The sequence below is a fragment of the Pristiophorus japonicus genome, chromosome 10 (assembly GCF_044704955.1).
Source record: "Pristiophorus japonicus isolate sPriJap1 chromosome 10, sPriJap1.hap1, whole genome shotgun sequence".
Classification (NCBI taxonomy): domain Eukaryota; kingdom Metazoa; phylum Chordata; class Chondrichthyes; family Pristiophoridae; genus Pristiophorus; species Pristiophorus japonicus.
The window spans coordinates 77,818,882-77,838,936 of NC_091986.1; the positions used below are offsets into that span (position 1 = coordinate 77,818,882).

General features: G+C 42.8%; 1 protein-coding gene across 1 annotated transcript in view; it reads left to right on the forward strand.

The window, feature by feature from the left end:
* The window catches only part of LOC139274598 (NALCN channel auxiliary factor 1-like), a 41,926-nt gene that overhangs the window by 13,187 nt on the left and 8,684 nt on the right, over nt 1–20,055 (forward strand). The window lies entirely within an intron of this gene.

Genomic DNA, 20,055 nt, shown 5'->3' on the forward strand with positions numbered 1-20,055 from the left:
GCAACACTGGAGCAGAGCATAACCATCATCTGAAACATCCACCTAATTAAATTATTGCAATCACTCCCATGCATCTCCAATTTTTGATATATACTGTAGGGTTGATGTGGGAAATATTTAATTTTCTCTGTTCATCTGATATTCCTTTAGTGACCATTGCTAGCAATCATGCTGTGCAAGGTTGATGTCAACACTGAAGGATCATTGGTTGAAACAATCACTATATGCTGATTGAGTGAAATGGCAATAATGCCTAGTTAGAGTAGTTCTGTTTCATAGTGGCATCATGAAACAAACAATAAATAGTGGAAGAAAAAGCCATGGACACATGCTGTAAATCATGATTTTTCTTTTAACCATTGGGTACTTTAAAAACTCTAATAAGGTGAATCATTCATTTTTTTTTACCAGTATTTTCAGAACTGGGGGTAAGCTTCCACTTTTGATGGTATTCTTCCCTACAGCGGTATAATGAGAAAAGCCCCCACTAAAGCATGATGTTTAACTTGAATTAATGCCTTCTGACTAGCTGCACAGTAGAAGATGATTTATTTTTACCTGAAGCCTTACTTAAAAGGATTAAATCAAAGTATCCTTTAGATATTCAAAAAGCAGTTAGATGTAGTTCTTACTACTAGGGGGATCAAGGGGTATGGCAAGAAAGCAGGAATGGGGTACTGAAGTTGCATGTTCAGCCATGAACTCATTGAATGCCGGTGCAGGCTCGAAGGGCCGAATGGTCTACTCCTGCACCTATTTTCTATGTTTCTATGCTTCTAAATGGTTTGGATCTTGCTTTGTTTAATTATTGTGATTAATTTGTTTCTGTTTCTGTTTCTGTTTCATAATCAGGTTTTGCACTTCTTAAGTCACCTTACTGATTAGATTCCTGTGAAGGGAATCAGCTCATTGACTGAAGATCCTTTGTGAGAATTCTTTTATTGACTTGCCCCATCAAGAATAACAGAAATGTTGGCCCTTTGGCAATTTAAAGCAATAAAATGTGAGATTGTCAAACAACATTTAAACACATTACAGGCAACAGTTCTTCAGATTAGTTCTGAAGTTCTGAACCTTCTGAAGTTCTGAAGAACCTTTGGCTCAGAAGATCAAGATGTTGAATCAGTTTGGGTGGAGATAAGGAATAATAAGGGGGAAAAGGTTCACTGGTGGGCATAGTCTATTGGCAGTAGCTACATTGTTGGATGGAGTATAAATCAAGAAATAATGGAGGGTTGTAAAAAAGGAACGGCAATAATCATGGGTGATTTTAACCTTCATATTGATTGGACAAAGCAAATTGGCCAGGCTAGCCTTGAGGAAGAGTTCATAGAGTGTATCCGGGATAGTTTCCTTGAACAGTATGTTGCGGAACCAATAAGGGATCTTAGATCTGATACTGTGTAATGAGACAGGATTAATAAATTATCTCCTTGTAAAGGATACTCTTGGAATGAGTGGCCATAGCATGGTTGAATTTCAAATTCAGTTGGAGGGTGAGAAAGTTGGATCTCAAACCAGTGTCCTAAGCTTAAACAAAGGAGACTACAAAGATATGAAGGCAGAGTTGGCTAAAGTGGACTGGGAAAATAGATTAAAGTGTGGGTCAGCTGATGAGCAGTAGCAGACATTTAAGGAGCTATTTCATGACTCTCAACAAAAATATATTGCAATGAAAAGGAAAGACTGTAAGAGAAGAGATAGCCATCCATGGCTAACTTAGGAAATAAGGGATGGTATTAAATTGAAAATCAGGGCATACAAAGTGGCCAAGGCTAGTCGGAGGCCAGAGGATTGGGAAACTTTTAAAAGCTAGCAAAGAACAACTAAAAAAATAATAAAGAAAGGGAAGATAGATTATGAAAGCAAACTAGCATGAAATATAAAAACAGATAGTAAGAGTTTGTACAGGTACATAAAAAGAAAAAAAGTGGCTAGAGCAAATATTGGTCCCCTAGAGGATGAGACTGGGGAATTAATAATGGGGAACAGGGAAATGGCAGAGACTTTGAACAAATATTTTGTATCGGGCTTCATGGTAGAATACACTAAAAACATCCCAATAGTAGATAATCAAGGGGCTATAGGGAGGGAGGAACTTAATGCAATCACTATCACTAAAGAAGTAGTACTTGGTAAAATAATGGGACAAAAGGCAGACAAGACCCCTGGACTTGTTGGCTTGCATCCTAGGGTCTTAAAAGAAGTGGCTGCAGAGATAGTGGATGCATTGGTTGTAATCTATCAAAATTCTTTGGATTTTGGGAGATCCCACCGGATTGGAAAACCACAAATATAACACCCTTATTTAAAAAAGGAGGCAGACAGAAAGCAGGAAACTATAGACCAGTTAGCCTAACATCTGTCGTTGGGAAAATGCTGGAGTCCATTATTAAGGAAGCAGTAGCAGGACTTTTGGAAAAGCATAATTCAATCAAGCAGAGTCAGCATGGTTTATGAAAAGGAAATCATGTTTGACAAATTTGCTGGAGTTCTTTGAGGATGAAACAAGAAGGGTGGATAAGGGAGAACCATTGTATGTGGTGCATTTGGATTTCCATAAGGCATTCGATAAGGTGCCACATAAAAGGTTACTGCACAAGATAAAAGTTCACTGGGTTGGGGATAAGATATTAGCATTGATAGAGGATTAGCTAACTAACAGAAAATAGAGAGTTGGGATAAACGGGTCATTTTGCAGTTGGCAAACATTAACTAGTGGGGTGCCGCAGGGATTGGTGCTGGCGCCTCGACTATTTACAATCGACATTAATGACTTGGATGAATGGACCGAGTGTAATGTAGCCAAGTTTGCTGATGATACAAAAATGGGTGGAAAAACAAATTGTGAGGAGGACACAAAAAATCTGCAAAGGGATATAGACAGGCCAAATGAGTGGACAAAAATTTGGCAAATGGAGTACAATGTGGGAAAGTGTGAGGTTATCCACTTTGGAAGCAAAAAATAGAAAAGCAAATTATAATTTAAATGGAGAAAATTTGCATAGTGCTGCAATACGGAGGGACCTGGGGGTCCTTGTGCATGAAACACAAAAAGTTACTATGCAGGTACAGCAAGTAATCAGGAATGCAAATGGAAGGGGGATGGAATATAAAAGCAGAGAAGTCCTGCTACAACTGTACGTGGTATTGGTGAGGCCATACCTAGAGTACTGCATAAAATGTTGTTCTCTGTATTTAAGGAAGGCTATACTTGCACTGGAGGCTGTTCACAGAAGGTTCACTAGGATGATTCCAGAGATGAGGGGGTTGACTTGTGAAGATAAGTTGAGTAGGTTGGGCCTATACTCATTGGAGTTCAGAAGAATGAGAGGTGATCTTATCGAAACATGTAAAATAATGACAGGGCTCGACAAGATGAATGCAGAGACGATATTTCTACTCATAGGGGAAACTAAAACTAGGGGGCATAATCTCAGAATAAGGGGCCACCCATTTAAAACTGAGATGAGGAGGAATTTCTTCTCTCAGAGGGTTGTAAATCTGTGTAATTCTCGCCAAAGAGAACTGTGGAGACTGGGTCATTTAAGGCAGAGATAGACAGATTTTTGAGCGATAAGGGAATAAAGGGTTATGGGGAGCAGGCAGGAAAGTGGAACAGAGCCCACAATCAGATCAGCTATGATCTTATTAAATGGCGGAGCAGGCTCGAGGGGCCAAATGGACTACTCCTGCTCCTATTTCTTATGTTCTTATGTTCTTTGGTTATCTTTTGTTGAACAGTTCTCATTAGGCAATAAGTAAGAATGTATTTTAGAACTGCAAGAAAAACTGTGAAAGACAGAAAGACTTACATTTATGTAGTGCCTTTCATGACTTCAGGTTATCCCAAAATGTGTTACAGCTAATTAAGTACTTTTTCAAGTGTAGCCACTGTTGTAATGTAGGAAATGCAACAGCCAATTTGTGCACAGCAAAATCCCACAAACAGCAATGTGATAATAACCAGATAATCTGTTTTGAAATGTTGGTCAAGAAATAAATATTGGTCAGGGCACTGGCAAGATCTCCCCTGCTCTTCTTCAAAATAGTGCCATGGGATCTCAAGTTAAATCCACTTGAGATGGCAGACGGGGCATCGGTATAACATCTCATCCAAAAAATGGCACCTCTGACATTGCAGCATTCCCTCAGTACTGCACTGGATGCCCACCTAGATTTTGTGCTCAAGTCTCTAGGAATGAACCCACAACCTTCTGACTTAGAGGCAGGAGTGCTACCAATGAGCCACGGGTGATTCTTAGTTCACAATTTCACCGACTGGATCGGGAGAGAGGCGGGCAACCTCGATGGCGGGTTTCAATCCAGCTGTTGTCTCCATGCCGGCTTCCCCCACAACTTTCCCCTGATTGGGCTTGTTAAGCTTTCCCTGCGAGGTTCCCGGCCAATTAAAAGGAAGCGGGTCTGATGACATCATTTGATGAGATGTCATCAGCCGGTTTCCTTAAAGGGACCATGGCTATCGGTGTTCTACAGCATTGAAGAGCTCCAAACACTGACAACTATTTTGGTTAACAGATAAAGCCGAGTGTCCCCTTATTAAAGGACACTGGAACACACAAATTAACAATAAAAATTAAGTAAACGTTAAATGATCAAATAAAAACCTGGTTGCCGGGGGTGATGATGCACTCCAGTCCCTCCAGTGTCCATCTCTCACGGAAGGCTGCATTCATACTGGTAGACTCCACGTGCTCCCTCTCCAGGGACACTCTAGCGAGAACATAACAAACACTGACAAGCACTGCACAGAGGTGCACACGTGCACTCAGGCTCTCCGGCTCTCCCATGACTCCCTCCATATGCTTATGGAGGGAGTCACAGCAAACAGGAAGGTTCTCTTCCCTTCCAATGGGCAGAAGAGACCTCCCCAGGACACCCAAAGCAACCTTGTTGCACATTGCACAGGAGGGCAGAAGCAGGGATGTCATCAGGAGGACCTGGCTGCAGTGGGGCAAATCTTTTAATGATCTCAGTAGATCACAAAACATTACTGCAAAGCCACACTCAACCTCATCCTGCTGTACCACTCATCACATCCCCATCACTCTGCCTTCTCTATCCTACTCCTGCATATCCTTACTCACACCAACTTACCTTACATATCCACCCATCCCTCTCTCTCTATCTACATTATCACATCCCCATCTCGCTAGCCACTCCTCACACTCACCCTCATCCTTATCCAATCCTACCAACTAACAACACACAAGAATAAGGACTTGGATCTTTTCGCCAATGTTCATGTAAAGTTTCTGTTAATGTGTTGTCAAACATTGAAATCTTTATTTTCAACACTGCTTTCTTGGATAAATTTGTGTGCTCCTGTGGAAGTGGCTTAGTGAATCCAGAGACATAACTCCGCCCGCCCCCGGCCTCCCCTCACCCTGCAATGGTGATAAGTTTAAAAGGAATGGCTTGGGCATCGTAGAGATGCTTTATGGTGCTGGTGTGCGGTGGTGCCAACCAGGTGCATCGTGTGGCAGCCAGGGTGTACAGCATCAAGTGAAGTAAATCTGGCCACGGTTAGGCCATCTTTGGCCTCCTGGGCAGCAATGTGGTCAGGTGCTGATGCTCTGTGTCCTGTGCAGCATGAGGTGATTGTGGAGAAGGATGGTGTTGTTGTGGGTGATGCTGGTGTGCCTAGTCATTGAAACCCAACCTACTTACCTGACGTGATTCCCAAGTGCCATGCAAGTCGTCAAAAAGCTGGAAAAATAGTAAGTACATGGTAAAATGCTGTTCAAGTAACTTTTAACAACCTCTTAACTATTTCAATTGGCTTACCCACTGCTTAGTGTCTTTACAGACCAGGCACTTGGGAAACTGACAAGGAGGCGGGATCACAGGGGTATCCCACCCCACTGTCAATCTTTTAGATTTTGACAAAGGTCCCACCTCCAAACCTGCTCCTGAATGCTGGCAAATTCCAAGCCTTAGTGTGATTTACTATTAAAAATAGGCCTAATGCTGCCAAATATATGCAATGTATGCATGCTATTTTCTGTTCATTCGACATTAATCCTTATTGATTTCATACCGTACATTGGTCTTTATTTATAGCAAAATCTTTTGTGGCTTACTAAGGAGTATTGATTTGCTTCATTTGTAAAACACACTGGGAGCTATATGATCCATTGGTTGATTTTTGACTTAAGAAAATGCAATTTAAACAGTTTGTTTTGAAGATCTTCTCGTCATTTCTGGTAGTGAGTTCCAAATCTCATTCATTCATTGTGAAAATGATCTGAAGTGCTTACAACAATGAGTAACAATGTAAGAATCACATTAGATTTCATGTCTCTCCATGTAATAATGTAACATGTTTCAACAGCTTGTAAAAAAAGAGCTATCCAGAGAAACTATAAATTCTGAGGATTTATTAAAGAGGAGCATTGATTGCACTTACCATGTGAAGTAATTTTTAAAATTATTTATTTAGTCACAGGATGTGGGCATCACTGGCAAGGCCAGTATTTATTGCCCATCCCTAATTACCCTTGAGAATGTGGTGGTGAGCCGCCTTCTTAAGCCGCTATCGACAACTGAGTAGCTTGCTAGGCCATTTCAGAGGGCAGTTAAGAGTCAAACACATTGCTGTGGGTCTGGAGTCACGTATACGTCAGACCAGGTAAGGACAACAGGTTCACTTCCCTAAAGTACATTAATGAACCAGTTGGCTTTTTATGACAATCCAATAGCTTTATGATCACCATTACTGAAACTAACTTTATAGTCCAGATTTATTTAATTGTTCTTTTTTAAACTGAATTTAAATTCACAAACTACCATGGTGAGATTTGAACTCTCATCTCTGGATTATTAGTCCAGGCCCTCTTATGTCTTGCGTATATACTTAATTTTAAAACTTACTTTGTTCTCCCAGGGAAGTTTGGCAAAAAGCTGATCTGCAGCCTTGGGCAGGCCCACATTTTGCTTAACAGGAAGTGAAAAGATGATTTGGTCAAGGGGAATCAACATATGTCTGCCTGAACATCCTGAATTATCGGGGGTAATTTTAACCTAAAACAATGAGGGGGTTAAGGCCATGGGGAAGTTAAAATTTGAATGCCGACCCCCAACCCGCCTCCCTCCCGCTCACCGCTCACTTCTGGATTTAACGGGGGTGGGGCGTGGGCGGTCAGCCAACCCGCTGCCAGTAAGTGGCAATTTAAATATTATAATGAGGCTAGAAGCCTCAGATTTAACCTGCTGTGCAGGTTTAACTGTGGCTGGCCGGGATCCTGAGCCTCGGGATTTCGGGTAGCTGCAGCAAGGCGAGGTTAGCCTCGGGAGCAATCCTTGTTGGCCAGCAGGGGCTTCCTCCCAACCCCCTAATCTCACCCACCACCACCCCCTCCCCCCACTTCGGGAACAGGGATTGGATCCTCCGGGGATCGGATCTCCCTCCCGGGGTCGGGGATTGGACCCACCTGGGGATTGGAAACCCTTTCCCGGGGTCGGGGATCGGAACCGCCCACCCCCTCGGGATCCGAATCCCATCTCCCTGGGCTCAGGGCTCTCACCTTCCTGGGGCTGTAGCCTCTTGTTCTGCGTTTCTCAATCAGACTGGCTTCTGGGCAGGTACCTGTCTGTAACATCACACGCTCGCTGTGGAGTTAAAATTCCACAGGGTGCAGGGTTTCCCATGCTTCCGTGTTTCCCATGGTCTGCTGGGCTTCCTGCTCAGAATCTTGAAATTACAGCCATCATGTCTCCATGCCAATCATGCACTTTATCTTTCAAAAGTGAATTCGCTGACTTTTCTATGTTCCATGCAAAATACGTTTGATCCTACTTTGAGCTGTTGTGCCAATATTGGTTTTCTAAACAAAAGAGAATTCTATTACATTTGATGAGAGCATCTTCCTGCTGATTTATACAATTGGAATTAGCTCTGCTCATGTATAACATCCACTGGATGTTAATAGAGCTTCAGATTCAAAAGGTAAATTGGAAAAAACAAACCTTACCATGTAAAATGTATTATCCTTTAACTGTTAATGCAGCATACGGTTAATGACTCAAAAATTAGTTTGCTACATCTCTATTATCCTTTCAAAGTCTAGCTGTACTACTAGACAGGCGCAATGAAAAAAATACACAAAAGCTCATGTACAGCTGTTAATTTCTGATAGCAATTTATTAACGTATACCAGGAAGTGAAATTCAAGTGTGTGGGGCTGCTATTCACCATCTGTTACAATGAATGGGCAACTTTTAAAGCAGTAAATTAATGACTGACTTTATGTCACATTGGATTTAAAACAAATATAAAATAAATCCTTGTATGGCAGTTATAGACAAAATTATCGACAAATTTGTACTTCATAAACCATCTTGGGTGTGCTGAAAACTTCATCTTGGTTTCAAATCCTGATTTTAGTCATTGTGCTTGATTTTGGAGAGGAGATTATACAACAAGATGGCTCATGGGCTGGCAGCTCCTTACTGAGCTCCTTTACTCTACCTACTCTTTGCCATGCCTACATAACCTAAATTTCCCAGTATCCATTCCTGTGCGCAGTTTGGCAGCCACTCTGGACTTGATCCCATTACCTCTATCTCCCCTTTTGCTTCTCTTCTCCTCCCCCTGCCTCTTTGACCAAGCTTTTGAAGGTTGGCATGCAGGTACAGCAGGCGGTTAAGAAAGCAAATGGCATGTTGGCCTTCATAGTGAGGGGATTTGAGTACAGGGGCTGGGAGGTGTTGCTACAGTTGTACAGGGCCTTGTTGAGGCCACACCTGGAGTATTGTGTACAGTTTTGGTCTCCTAACTTGAGGAAGGACATTCTTGCTATTGAGGGAGTGCAGCGAAGGTTCACCAGACTGATTCCCGGGATGGTGGGACTGACCTATCAAGAAAGACTGGATCAACTGGCTTGTATTCACTGGAGTTCAGAAGAATGAGAGGGGACCTCATAGAAACGTTTAAAATTCTGACGGGTTTAGACAGGTTGGATGCAGGAAGAATGTTCCCAATGTTGGGGAAGTCCAGAACCAGGAGTCACAGTCTAAGGATAAGGGGTAAGCCATTTAGGACCGAGATGAGGAGAAACTTCTTCACCCAGAGAGTGGTGAACCTGTGGAATTCTCTATCACAGAAAGTAGTTGAGGCCAATTCACTAAATATATTCAAAAGGGAGTTAGATGAAGTCCTTACTACTAGGGGGATCAAGGGGTATGGCGAGAAAGCAGGAATGGGGTACTGAAGTTGCATGTTCAGCCATGAACTCATTGAATGCAGCTAGAAGGTCCGAATGGCCTACTCCTGCACCTATTTTCTATGTTTCTATGTTTTAGTCACCTGCCCTAATATATCCTTCTTTGGCTCCGTGCCAAGATTTGTCTGATTAACGCTACTATGAAGCACCTTGTTTTAATTGTTCTTGCATTCAACAAGAAGGTCCCACATCAAGCATGTATGGTTTGAAGCGTCTTACTAGTTTAAGAGCATTCATGCAATCATAAATGAAAACTAAATCTACAGATGTAGTTAACCAATTGTGCTGCAGCTGCAACAGAAAATCTATCCACTGCTAACCCACTAAATATCAAGGAAAAGGCAGAGTGCTGAAGGCCAACACCACAGAAATCGAAATTTATTTCATAGGTTCCATTTGTGTTATTCAGCTGAAGACCAACAATGCCTATAATTAGTTACTACTCATTGTTATAATTCAAGTTCTATGAGGGATTGGACAATATAATTGAGGAAAATAAAGGAATTGTTTCAACAGCATAAGAAATTGCTCTTAAAGGAGCTCTTAACTGTAACTGTGGCCTAACATCAAGCATGTATAGCTTGAAGCTTCTTACTAGTTTAAGAGCATTCATGCAATCATAAATGAAAACTAAATCTACAGGTGTAGTTAACCAATTGTGCTGCAGCTGCAACAGAAAATCTATCCACCGCTAACCCACTAAATATCAAGAAAAAGACTGAGTGCTGAAGAAAACACACTATTTATAGACAGCCAGCATCTCTTAAAGGGGAGATGGATTGTGGCTACAAGAAGTGTTGTGCACAACTCATATATGAAAGACTGAAATGTCTGAAGTTGGAAGAAAGCAGGCACCAAGGTTCTCGGATGCTGTACTGAAGGTTTTGGTGCAGGAAGTGGAGAGGAGAAGGGACTTACTTTATTCCTCTAGAGGGCAGGAAACTCTCCAGGCTATGATGAGGAGGCAGTCGAAGGAAATCATCACTGAGGTGAATGCCAGGTCATAGAGGCAATCCTGCAAGAAGTTCAAAGAGTTAACTAGAGTTATGAAGGTAAGACTACCATTCAAATGTCTTGACATCACACCTGCACCACTCACAGCCATATTCATTACAGCAATTACACCAATCCCCTCCCCCAACACCATGCCAACTGCTTTAATCAGTACAGCACACTTTACAATAGTCTTTACCACCGCTTCACACACTCAGCAGTATTACAAGCTACACACACACACTCAACTCAATTCTCGCATGCACAATGGCAGATATTCAACCGTGATAACCACATTCCCCAATCACCTTGCAAGATTCTCACTAACACACTTCCCTCTTTTTACAGGATCACACCGCTGGAGGATTGGCATGACAATACACCCTGGCCCAATTAAAGAGCTGGTGCTGGCAGTGACGGGAAGGGGCAGTGTGGAAGCCATGGCCACTGGCAACACTGATAGACATGCCGAGCAGAATTTTTTATGCCTAATCGTCCTTGTCTCGTCTGACTCTCCCTCACCTCACACACTTTGCATGACAAGCTACAGGCGCTTCCAAAGCACGCTTGAACCTATCTGCTCCCTCTCACACCACAATTTAACCCTTGTCTTTTTCTCATTTCAGCTCCTCAGAATCCGGAAGCTCCACAGCCAGTGGAGGAAGGGGATGAGAGTGATAATGCTGATGCACCATTATCTAATCTAACTCTCGCAGCCACCAGCTCAGATACTGACACTACGTGGACCTTAGAGATTAGGTTAAATGCGGGATCTGCACATGGTCACTCATCGGGCATAACATGCACAGGAGCTAGGGCACAGGGGTAGAATGATAGAATGCCACAGGTACCAGCTTGCCGGAGGATGAGATCACATATTAGTACTTATTCAGAGGACTCAGATGCAGACATTGATGGACCAGGCTACCGCAGAAAGCTAATGGGCGTACACGAAGAAATGCTTGGTGCACGGGGAAGCCTGCCTGAGAGCTTGTGCATAATGTTGCAGAATATGGAGGAGTCATGCTTCAACTTGGCACATGGCTTTGCACAGAGCATGAATCCCATTCTTTCCAGTGTGGAACGAGTGGTCAGTTCTATCAGAAATGCAGTGGATCCCAGCATGATAGAGCATCTCATGATAAATCTGGCAGCTTCCAATGTAGCCCAAACTGCTTCCATGCAAGTATAGAGAGCTTCCATCTTGGCTTCAGGTGACACTGTTAAAAAGGACTTCCAGGGGTCAAATCAATCCAGCACTCTATTCTCTAGCAGAGCATTAGGAGTGTTGAGCAGTCACCCCAGCAGCCTTTCATCTCCCACGCTGTAGCCACCTCAGAGGAGTATTAGAGTAAGCAAAGGAACATGAAAGACAGGCAATAAGTGTGTGCACAATGGTGATTGGCCACACTTTCTGTAAATGAGATTGATCACTCCCTCACTTCAGGACAAACATAAATTCCAGCACCTAATTAAATTCAGAACAAATAAATATTATAATTTACAGAAAAGATGACCAATCACCCTTCTGTGAAGTGAAACAAAACAATGTGATGGTGGTTTAAAGATGAGAGAATGATTGTGGGACTGTTGGTGAATGGGAAATAGGAGATCTGACTTCATTAAAGTATTCCTCAATAAAGTGGTCTTGGAGAGTTCAGGCGCATAGGGCTCTCTTTGTCGCAGTCTATTCTTCTGCTCTTTCTCCTCCTCCTTGTCCTGAATGTTTCGGTTTGAAGTTGGTGTTAAGGGCTATTCCCTCAAGGTGGTGAAGCACGCATCAGACATCCACAAATCTGGATACCGGCTCTGGAGTATACAGCAAAGATCCTCATGAACAGTCCAGGCAGTGGAAGCGTTGCTTGAGTACCCCGATTGTGTGCTTGATGATGTCCCTTGTGGCAGCCTGGCTTTCATTGGAGGCGGTTGTGCAGTTGTGCGTGGGTTCTTAAGTGGAGGCATGAGGCTTGTCCGGAGGGGATATCCCTTGTTGTCCAATAGACAAGTTGCAACTTGCAAGTCTGGTTCGAATAAAGATGGCAAATATGACTGATGCAAAATCGAAGAATCATGATTCCTGCTGGAATAGCGGATACCGACCTGCATGATGTGGTGCCTGTGGTCACAAACCAGTTAACATATTTCAGAGTGATATTGTGGAGCACAAAAAGCAATGTGTGTGCAGTCAATGGCATCTTGCACCGTGGGGAAGTCTACCATGCGGGTTGAGGTCTGTTGTCCTGCTTCTCTCTGTCAATCAAAAGGGAGAGTGTTTTTCTTGATGTATAGAGCATCAGTGAGCTTCCTGGCACTGCGAACTGTCAAAAGTTGCAGATGTTGCCTGTTGAAGCCTAAAAAAAGCCTGTGGCATAAAAGCTGAGTGCGATGGTGACCTTGACAACCACAGGCATCTATGAGGCTGCAGTCGGGGATGCGGAAGCTGACATAGCCCAGTAACAATCTCCTTGGGAAATTGAAGGCGTCTCATACATTGATCATCCGTGAAGTTGTTCTTATGGGAGTCAAAGGTTATGAGGAGCGGGTGGGGAAGTGGAGTTGAGGCCAGGCTCAGATAAGCCATGATCTTGTTGAATGGCGGGGCAGGCTCGAGGGGCCAAATGGCCTACTCCTGCTCCTATTTCTTATATTCTTATGTTCTAAGTTGAAATAAGAGAATTGCTCCCTGAAGACCCTGTGGATCTGATCTCCTATTGAGTGTCCTCCTCCTCCTCTCCCCTCTTCTGGCAACTTGTCCTGCTCTGTGGTATGTTACTATGTGCTCCAAGTTATGCTCTATACCTCCCTACCAGAACGCCTATGCAGGCAACATTTATGTGAGGCCAACAACAAGAACAATGCAAAGCCACCCAAACCTTTCTCTATGTAAAGAAAGTGAGGTCTGAAGAGTGGTACAGCAAAGCCAAAAAGGTTTAGAAGTGTAACAGCAGCCAGAAGTAGTAAGCCAGCAACTAATCTGTAAGTACTGCATGATCCCTTTAAATTAATTATTGCAGATAATGGGCCCTTCATGCCAGTTAGCATCCTATTGTGCTGAGTGAGGTCAGCATGTGGTGTTCAATCAGCTGGGATGGTGAATGCATCCTGCATGCAGCAGATGAGTCTCATCTGAATAAATTATTTCTCACTTTAAATGCTGTCAGAGTGTGACCTTACCGCATGCACTACCTCCTATACCAAAATGGTGTCTGCCATTTTGGGTCCTCAGGCCACATAGCGCCTGAAAGAAGTGCCCCACATGGCCCAATTGGTCTTTCAAATATCTTCTACACCTATTTGTAAAGATGTTAAAAGTTCTAAGTGATCCTTTTGACAATAAGGCACATATATGCTGACATTCTGCAGCATTGACTTTCTGCTACAGTCAAATTGGAATTGTTTTCAATTTGGGGAGATCAAACCAGGCTTAGTTTTAGAATAAGTATCAAAAAGAGCATTCTATTTTTCCAGTGGAAAAAAATTGGGAGAAATATACAAATGTTTCTCAGAACTTTAGATAGACCATATCCTTAACCTACAATTTACCACACTCAGTTAGAGTAGTCCTTCTGACCTTTGCTCTTAGGGGAAACCCATTTCCCCAGGTGCAAAGGTCATGAAAAAGTGAAAAAGACTGGTTTCGCTAAGATTTCCACGGCTCCCCTGAGGGGAAAGGTGGACCTTCGTTTGCTGCAGACACAGGCCTGTCACAACTACAATAATCAGGCGAGAGTAAGTGGTCCTCACCCACTTGTTTCATTTTCCTGGAATGTCGCTGGCTGGAGGTTCCAGAGCAGAGGTGCGCAGTGAGGCATATTGCAATGCCATTCCTCAACACTCCCAATGACCAGAAGGTCTGCAGGAATACCTACTCTCGTGTATATAGATATATATTTGTAAATTTTACAAGCTCACAATCCCAGCGCAGATACTCACCTACTGGGAATTAATGAATGCAAAATTGTGAGCAATCCATGATTTTGCATACATTAATTTTAATTGTCAGAAAATGACGGTCTGTCATTGTGGATGAGGATCTGCACTGGGAGTGTACACTTCTAATATTTACAATATAAATTACTTAAAACCTAAGCTTTGGTTTAAATTTGAGATGAGAGATGCCTCCAATTTGCCTTGCATCAGCATGTGTCTATGGCCTCAGCTCCACCATCTCAGGCTGAGTCGAGAGGTGTTCAATCTCGTTGTATTACTCCGCCTCAAGTAAAGATTTGTTCACCATATCGGCTATGTTACCAACATCATTTTCTTCCAACCCTGCAGCATTCTAACCTCCGCTCCGCATCTCCTCCCACCTTCGCTAACATCCTATTTCATGCCTTCATCGCCTCAAGGCCTGACTTTTCAAATGCTTTCCCAGCAAGCATCCCCATCTGAACCATCCAAAATGCTGCAGGCAGTATTCTTGCTCGCGAGCCTGTGTGCTATTCAAACTCCATGTCCCAACCGGTTGACCTCAAATCCCTCCATATGCCCTAACCTAGTGGCCTTCTCCTGCCTTATGAGCCTGAATTATATCAGACTAGTCCTAAACCCTCTCTCCATCCATTCCACAACTGACAGCAGCTTGTTCAACTACTGCACTTCTACACTCTGTAGTTTACACCACCTGTCCACCTCAATACCTGATCTCAAAAACCTCCTGTAAACATTTTATCCTTAGATCCTTCCATCCTAACCTTCTCCATTTTCCCTTTTCCCTCCTGTTCAACAGCCACTGTTCCTCTTCCTTGATGAAAAGCCCTTTGACACATCTCGTGGCGGAGGCCCTTGAATGGGCCAGAGATTTTTTTGTGGGCCTAATAGGAGAGTCTCTTGGACCTACAAAATAAAAAATAAAAATTCCCTGTGTCCTTTTTTTGTGCAGCCTTCAACAGTCCCTTTAAGGATTGCAGATTCGGCTGCTGAATGCCTGGTATAACTAGGCAGAGCATGGACACTCTCCCCGCCCCATTTGAACCTGAAATTTCATGTCCATGTTCTACAACAGACCTAGGACCCCAATTGGTGTATGTAAACAGTCTTATGCCTGTTTCAAGTGAGTGGGCTGCTCGACCATTTTCAGGCCCACCTGAAAATTGCCTCTGAAGGTCATGGGTCTCAATGGGGCAGATGAGAGTGCAGAGCAGATTTACTAGAATGGTACCAAGTTATGTGAAGAGACTAGAGAAGCTGCGATTTTCTCCTTAAATCATAGAAGGTTCAGGGAAGATTTAATACAGCTGATCTAAATTCTGAGGGGTTTAGATAGAGCAGATAGGGAGAAATTCATTGCACTGGCAGGAGAGTCTGTAACCAGAGGACACAGATTTCAGATAATTGGCAAAAGAACAAAGAGGGAAGATGGCAAGAATTTCTTTTTACCCAGTGAGTTATTATGATTGTCCTGAAAGCGTGGTGGAAGTATATTCACCAGTAATTTGAAAAGGAAACATTTGCATGGCTATGGAGAAAGAGCAGGGGAGTGGGAATAATTGGATAGCTCTTTCAAAAAGTTGGCACAGTCATGATGGCCTTCTTCTGTGTTATATGACTCTATGGGGGGAATTTAAACTTTTGGACCCACAGGAAGCTGAAACGTGTGGGAAACCCCGGATATCTGTGTCTCCCCTCACGTTGTGGAGTTTTAATTGTCATTGACTGGTTCTCTTCCCAGAAGTCAGCCTGATGGACAGGCTTGGCTTCCAGTCAGGCAGGGAATGATGGAGAAGAGGCCGCAGGACCAGGTAGGTCTGAGCTGGGACCCGGGCGGGGGAAGGTTCCGATCCCTGAGCCTGAGGGAGGTCTGATCTTGGGGAGTACCCGATCCATGACCCGGGGTGGGGTCTGATCCCGGGGGGGGGGGGGGTAGGGGGATCCGTTCCCTAACCCAGGTGAGTGGGGTCAGATTACAAACCCTGGGAGGAGTCCGATTCTGGGGCTGGGTATCTGATCTCCGACTCTGAAGAGGCATCCAATCGTCGACCCCGGGAGGGTTCCGATCTGGGGGGAGGGGGTAGCAGGGGTGGGAGTGGTGGGTCTGTTCCCCACAGGGGATGGGGGGATCTGATCTCTGACCTTTGGAGGGGTCCAATCCCTGACCTCAGGAGGGTTACAATATACGGGTGGTGGGGTTTTTATGGAGCAGGCGTCTGATGATGGAAGTGCTTGAAGGGCTGGGGAATGCACCCCTGCTTCCCTCGGCCCATAAGGAGTGCTCCCGGAGGCTGTCTTCGCCTCGCTGTAGCTGCCAGGATTCCCGAGGCATTAAGAACTGCTACATTTTCATCCTGGGAAGATCTTCTGGAGTGGTTTTCAAAAGAAATGGGAACTTAGATTATATTGGAATTGTGGGCCATTCTTTTTAATTAAGGATTCAGTTTGACTTTTTATTGCTGTATTTATTTCTAGTTACACTTCATTACAATTTGGTTGCATCCCATTCTTTAATCAAAATGATGTAGAACATAATTACACCAATCCGAAGACCAACAAATTGCGGCAATTACGTTTTCAAGCGGAAGTTCATAAATAAGCTGACATCCAGCAATCTGAATGGAGATTGAATGTTCCACTACCTACTGACGATCCCAGGAAGAAATAAGGTTAGTCTACCAACCAATCAAATTACAAACACTACTCAGCTAAAGTGACTTTAGCTTTTGTATGTATATTCCGAGAAAGATTACTTGCATTAGTTATGAAAACCTTTGCGAGTTTGTATGTTTTTAAAAAGCAAGAAAAAATAATCCTGATTGTCAATTATACACATTAACTATGTATGCAAGACATCTGATACACTGATAACAAGATGCTATGTTGTTCATTAAACTATTGGCTATTCATTACATGATGCTGGTACAATAAAGCAAGCCTAACATCAAAACTATTGTAAAATCCAATAAACTGGCACGTGGAGCAGATACATTTGTCAGTTTCAATGCTACATGGACAGATTTAGCTAAAATAATAAGTAAAAATAGCATTCTTCTGATGAGGAATTCAAACTAATTTACGGTAAACAGAAAGCTCAGCTTGAAATTGCTGTATGCCTATAATTGATTATGAGTGTATTCAAACACTTCTTATTTCAGAGTGCTAGACTGATTAGCAACTGATTGTGTGCTTCCCATAAAGTATTGTGGTTCCAAGACCATTTGCAGCAGCTGAACAGGAATGAACACTTTTGGTTAAAATAAAGTAAACTCAAGAGATGTAATCAGTGTGCTAGCTTTATGACACACTAATTTTCATTGATCTGCAAGACACATCTGCTTATGGGCTAACAACAATAGCGCTGAGGTTTTCATTGCAACCAAATGATAAGTTCATCATGATGAAAATGCTGCTGTTCAGTTATTTGGTGAGCAAACTGGAGCATTGGGTTCCACACTGTAAGCAGACTTTGATTATACCCAGGTTCACAGTGAGTGGGTTAATACAATGTATGTGAGCGTGTTCAAGAGTGTAACACATCACATACTTGAAGTTTGACATCAGAAGCTTTTTGTACTATACACAAACATCCAACCATTATTTACTCAATAACGAGTAAAACAAACAACTGAGGGTAACTAAATATACTAAAAGGCAACAGAAAAAAATATTCTGGATAGCTGTAGTAGCAATAGAAAGGCTATTATTTAGCTATGTTCGGTCAAAAAATAATTAACTACTTCATTTTTGTTCTCTGAGAGGATTATCAGGGTTTTACATGAGGATAAACATATCATTGATGAAGTAGGTAGATACTTTGGACTCAATTTTCCCCAATGCCTCTTTTTTGCGTATTTGAAGAGTTATGCCCTTTTTTTTGGACCCGAGTACGCCAAAACAAATGTTAAATTTTCCCAGTTTAAATTTTTTTAATTGGCGCTGCGCAGCCTGTCCTTTAGCTTTGGGAGATGGAGCCTACAGTGAAAAAAAGAGGTCTCCCCTTCTGCGCATGCGTGAAAAAAAAGACGTTTTTTATATGACTGGTATGGGCACGCATGCCCAGTACCCTCCCGGTCTGCATTCAGCCATTTTTGAAGAGCCAGTTGTGTGTGAGAGCTTTTATTCTGAGTGGAAAAAATCGGAGCTGCAATATGCAACGTGGCTCAAGGACCAAGAATTTCTCACAGGACGAAGTGAAAGCCCTGGTTACTGTAATTGAGGCCCGATGGCAAGAGCTGGACACCAGCAGAGGTCAATAAAAGTTTCACCAAAAGAAATTAAGAAACGCTGGAACCAAATTTAACAAGATTACTGTGCAATGGTGAGAACCCAAGGTCTGGAGGCCAGTGCAAAAAGAAGTGGCAGGACCTTGGTCAAGCAGTTACTGCAAGTAATATTTTCATTTATTCACTGGAATTGCAATTATAAATATGACTATCTGTATGTCCCACCCAGCAGAAAGACATCCACTCTAAAAAGTTATATTTTCATCTTTGCAGAGGAAGGTGGCTCACAACATATTAGTCTTTACAGTAGAGGACACTAACAATATTCCGACAGTGGATAGTCTAGGGGCTATGGGGGGAGGAACTTAACACAATCACAATCACTAAGGAGGTGGTACTCAGTAAGATAATGGGACTAAAGGCAGATAAATCCCCTGGGCCTGATGGCTTGCATCCTAGGGTCTTCAGAGAAGTAGCGTCAGGAATTGTGGATGCTTTGGTTGTAATTTACCAAAATTCCCTTGACTCTGGGGAGGTACCAGCAGATTGGAAAATTGCAAATGTAACTCCCCTATTTAAAAAAGGAGGCAGACAAAAAGCAGGAAACTATAGACCAGTTAGCCTAGCATCTGTGGTTGGGAAAATGTTGGAGACCATTATTAAAAAAGCAGTAGCAGGACATTTGGAAAAGCAAAGTTCGGTCAGGCAGAGTCAGCATGGATTTATGAAGGGGAAGCCATGTTTGACAAATTTTCTGGAGTTCTTTGAGTATGTAGCAAACAGGGTGGATAAAGGGGAACCAGTGGATGTGGTGTATTTGGACTTCCAGAAGGCATTTGACAAGGTGCCATATAAAAGGTTACTGCACAAAATAAAATTCATGGGGTTGGGGAAAATATATTAGCATGGATAGAGGATTGGCTAACTAACAGAGAACAGAGAGTTGGGATAAATGGTTCATTCTCTGGTTGGCAACCAGTAACTAGTGGGGTGCCACAGTGATCAGTGCTGGGACCCCAACTATTTACAATCTATATTAACGACTTGGAAGAGAGGACTGAATGTAACGTAGCCAAGCTTGCTGACGATACAAAGATGGGAGGAAAAGCAATGTGTGAGGAGGACACAAAAAATCTGCAAAAGGACATAGACAGGCTAAGTGAATGGGCAAAAATTTGGCAGATGGAGTATAATGTTGGAAAGTGTGAGGTCATGCACTTTGGCAAAAAAAGTCAAAATGCAAGTTATTATTTAAATGGAGAAAGATTGCAAAGTGCCACAGTACAGCAGAACCTGGGAGTACTTTTGCATGGAATACAAAAGGATAGTATGCAGGTACAGCAAGTGATCAGGGAGGCCAATGGCCTTTATTGCAAAGGGAATGTAGTATAAAAGCAGAGAAGTCTTACTACAGCTATATAAGGTATTGATGAGGCCACACCTGGAATACTGCGTGTAGTTTTGGTTTCCATATTTAAGAAAGGATATACTTGCTTTAGAGGCAGTTCAGAGAAGGTTCTCTAGGTTGACTTATGAGGAAAGGTTGAGTAGGTTGGGCCTCTACTCATTGGAGTTCAGAGGAATGTGAGGTAATCTTATTGAAACGTATAAGATTATGAGGGGACTTGACAAGGTGGATGCAGAGAGGATGTTTCCACTGC